Consider the following 4,772-nt stretch of genomic DNA (forward strand, 5'->3'; position numbering starts at 1 on the left):
GAGGCTGGCCCAGAGCAAATGGAACAGAATAGCTGGCCGTGGGCCCTGGATCCTCCTTGGATATTGTCCTCATGACTGGGCCACTGTTCACCCACCATGCTCACAGATCACTTCAGCCCTACCTACTGCCATCATGGACCTCCTCCCTGTCTACACTATAAAGCTGGAGAAAAGTCTGTAGGGACAAAACAAACAACAGAGTACCTGCAGACAGGGATCTGTGGTGTCAGGCCTAGTCTGGCAGCCTTACTGTGACGGACATCAATGGAAGTCATATAAGAAAGGGATCCTCAAAGATGCAAAGCCAAGTCTAGGGGGAATTGCAACCACTATAAGACAGGCAGCTAGCATGAGGGCCATTCCACCCAAGGCTTTCTGGGGAGGGGCTGACATGTATGCTCTGCTCTGGGGTCCTGGGGACCAGACTAACCCCAGTCAGAGCATGCCAAAGTCAGAGAAGAAGGAGCAGCCTGCATCCTAGGAAGGCCTGCCTAGATGGAGGCCATGCCCACAGTACCCTAAAAGACCCACAGGCTCTCAGCTTTGGGAACAGACATGAATGCTAAATACAATCTTTCAAGTCTGTTAGTTTTAGATCATTTCTTGTGGAAAACCATTGCTTCTGGACCCAATTAATCCAGACATCAATTGTCTTGGACCAAAGCCCCTTGTTCCTCAACAAACCAAGGAGCCTGTCCACCTGGTGGTAACCACTTTAGGACCTCTTAGTGGGTCACCCTAGCTTTCCCCTATGACCCTAACTCAGCATACTTGGGATCCCCAAAGGCAGATGGCCTGAGTTCTGACTAGGTAGTTCCTCTCAGGTGACGAAGACATGTGGTTCAGATAAATATAAGAGCAAAACACCCACAGCGAGTAAAGGGGAGCCATTTTCCATCCTGGTCACACAGCAGCCAGGAACATATGAGCAATAAACAACAGATTAGAAAATCATTTGGGTGGGAAGGCGGAGGGGGGCAGGCTGGGAGAAGAAGGAAGGGAAACTGCAGCCAAGATGTAAAATAAATAAATACATTTATAAAAAACACAATGATTTACAACTCCTGCCACAGATAAAACTATAATTTCCAAACTATGTGAAGAGCCCTTACGAATCAGTAAGAGAAGGCACTTGCTAAGTAAAAAAAAAAAAAAAATGAATGGGGTGGTTGAGAAAGAAAAAGGGGGTGAACACAGGGTCATTACAGCATGCATGAAAATGTCATATGAAGCCATTGCTATGTACAATCAGTTTACACAATGAAAACAGTTGAAGGGATTGGGGAGATGACTCAGTAGGTAAATCACTCACTGTTCAAGGCTAAAGAACTGACATTCAGCTCTCCAACACTCAAGTGACAGAGGTGTGTGGTGTAATACCAACACATGGGAGGCTGAGGCAGGAACTCCCCAGAGTAAACTGGCTGGTTAGACAAATCAATGGGCTCTGGGCGCTCCTGAGAGACCTTGCCTCAGTATACAATGTGGAGAGTGGTCAAGGAACACTCAGCATCAACATCGGGTTTCCACACTCGTGTGCACACATTTCCGTGCACACCTATACACACACGTGCACCATACACATGCAAACATGTGTACACACGCGCGCACGGGAACATGCATATACATATGTAAAACACACACACACACACACGCACGCACGCACGCACGCACGCGCGCGCGCGGGCGCGGTAGGCAATATGAAGGTGTACAACTCCGTAAGGGATAGAAAAGATAGGTAAGCAGGGGTTCCATATCTCCACATGCCTGGATTGTGGGATTTGAGGGTGTGCAGACTGAGGGCTGTGGTGAACAGGCACTGAAGGAGATGTAGCATGGGACTGTCTCCCCAGATTGTCCACAGCTGTGTCTTTCAACCCCACCCCCTGAGAATCCAAACCACACAGCTGCTCACTGTGACGACCTGCTGACCCAAGACTAGCCATACTCCAGAGCTGAATGGAAACTGAGTAATGGTGCTTCATCCCCATGCACTGTGGGACCCCATTAAAACATCCAATGCTGACACTACAAGATAACTTAAGAAGACACACTGCCTGTAAGAGGGGACAAACCAGGATGTTTTTATGTCTTTGTTTATAAACTTTTCTGAGGAGATACAAACCAGTCCAGGCCTGGCAGGGCCTGTGACCTCCCATCCTTCTGTATTTCTCGGATATTGCTCAAGGTCATCTATGAACAATCTATTAGGGATTTCTAAATCTTCACACATTGTCTGGGTTGGTTTTCGTCATCTCGACACAAACCTAGACATATCTGAGGGAATCTTAATTGAGAAAATGCCTCCATAAGACTGGCCTGAAGGGCATTTTGATTAATGACTGATGTGAGAGGGCCCAACTCCAGATAGGTAGTCCTGAGTGGTTTAAGAAGGCAAACTGAACAAGTCAAGAGGAGCAAGCCAGTTAGAAGCATTCCCATACAGCCTCTGCACCAGTTCCTACCTTGAGTTCCTACCCTACTGACTTCAGTGATGGAGCATGAGCTGAGAGTCATTAAGATAACATAAAACCCTTTCTTTGAGGTGGTGGTGCAAGCCTTGAATCCCAGCACTTGGGAGGCAGAGGCAGGCAGCGTGGTCTACAGAGTGAGTTCCAGAACAGGCTCCAAACCTACAGAGAAACCCTGTCTTGAAAAACAAAATAAAACAAAACAAAACAAACAAAAAAACCTTCCTTCCCCAAGCTACTTCTGACCACGGTGTTTTATCACAGCAGAAGACACTAAGGTTTACATAATCCCCTCCTGCCACTGGCAGAGGTGGATCCTGGGGAGCAGAGGACAGCCATGGCCATCTGGTTAGTGAGGATCAGGTTTGTGTCGTGGATGGGAGGTATGGATTCACTTGGTGTTAGTACGGGAAAGACTCGAGCTCCTCAGCTTGGTCCTCAGCACTACGATGACCCAGGCCACCCTTGCCTGGGCATCTGTAGAGGCCTCCAAGGCTTGGGGCCAAGGTGGGAGCAGGCCAGGCAGGAAGAGGCTCACAGGACCAGCTGGGGGTGAGTGGTGCTGCTTAGAGGGACTGGAGGTCTTTCCTCTGGGCCCTGGCCTTCGGCCAGCAGAGCAGATGGTTTTATTTACTCAGAGAGAGCCAACAGCCAGAGAAGGGACTGGGCAGCTGGCCTCCCTCCATTCTTCCGTTTTAATAGTTGTTTTTTGCTGGAAAATCCATTTCCAGAGTCCCTCTGGGCTCTGACCCAGAGCAGTGGGGAGCAGAGGGTGTTTCCTGGCCTCCTTGGGCTCATTCTGGGATCAGTGTGAGGCCAGACTAGTGTGGCCACAGGAAAAAGAGCCTGGCCACTGCTGTGCCCCTGCTCACGCTGCCTCAGAATGTCCACCCTCTCCCAACTACTTGCCCAAGCAGAGGGGTCGAGGGAGGCTGTAGAAGTAGATAGGTACCCAGTCCCTAAAGCTGGGCCTCTTGTCTACCCATCCTCAGGTCCTGGTTTGCTCCTTGTCCAGCCCACCCAAACTGCCCTAGGCCTGAAGAACAACCTCTCACTCCTGCTCCAGGGACTCAAGCTCTGTTCTTGCTGCCACAGGACCCTTGCATGCCATACCATTCAGGTATCCTGGCCCACATAATCAGTCTTTTCTAGAGCAGCTATTACCAAGAAGCCTAAATACAAATCAGTCCAGTTTTTGCCCCATGATTTGTACTTTTTGATCCTATTTGAACAAACTACCCTCTCCGACAGTCATTCTATAGTTTTGCCCACTGAAAGGTGAAGCTCTTTGATCTGTTCCCCTTGCTCACAAGTGTGGGTACATGAGCCCGCACATGCAGAGGACAGAGCAGAATGTCAGTTGTCTTCTTCCATCACTTTCTACCTCATGACAAGGTCACTCTTAGAACTGAAAGCTCCCTGTTTTGCCTAGGCTTGCTTGTTGACAAGCTCCCCAGTTCCACCTGTTTGTCCCCCCAATACTGGGGTTACAGGCACGTGTAGCCATGCCTGGCTAATTTTTACATGGTGGTGATTCAAACATAAGCCCTTGTGCTTGCAGAGGGAGTATACTTACCCACTGAACCGTCTTCCCAGACACCACTTGCTTTTACTATGCCCTAGTCTTATAATCCCAGATATCAGACATTCATTATTCCAGATAAATTTGACCCACTGAAAACACACAGTTGGGTCCTGGGAATGCTGTCGCTTGTTCATTGAAGCTATACAGCTCCACAAACAAGGCTTGTCTCTAGTTTCAACTATTTCAGCATCCACAAAGGCACTTCCTCTTTGGTTGACTTTCAGGCTGGACCAATGGTGCCAGGCTCAGACCCTTTGGGTATTACTGTCAAATCAATTCAATAGATCAAAGCCTGCACCTGAAGTCAGTGCAGTGGAAGAAACAGGAAGCAAAACCCTACCCTGCCTGGCACTTTGCATGTGTGCTAAGACTTCTATTTAGTAATTCTGTTGCCATTTCCTTTGAGAGTTTGTCCAAAATGTCAGTACAAATGCTGCTGGTCCAGGGGCTGTTTTCTGGGCAAAAGGGGTGGTCAGAGTTGTGTAGCCCCACCCAGTCCTCCCTGCATATTAGGGTGGCCTCCCCAACTCAGGGCCCTCTGTGCCCTGAAGATGCCGTGGGAACTGCAGTCCTACCTGCTGCTGCCCTCTTCTGGGTCTCCCCAGGACTGCCTGCTCCATAGAAGCCAAGTCAGGCCCTGGAGGTCATGACAGCCAGGACCAGAAGGGATTCACCAGTGCTCCCACTTGAAGCCATTAAAACCAGTACCAGGCATG

This window comes from Cricetulus griseus (assembly GCF_003668045.3).
Source record: "Cricetulus griseus strain 17A/GY chromosome 1 unlocalized genomic scaffold, alternate assembly CriGri-PICRH-1.0 chr1_1, whole genome shotgun sequence".
Lineage (NCBI taxonomy): Eukaryota > Metazoa > Chordata > Mammalia > Rodentia > Cricetidae > Cricetulus > Cricetulus griseus.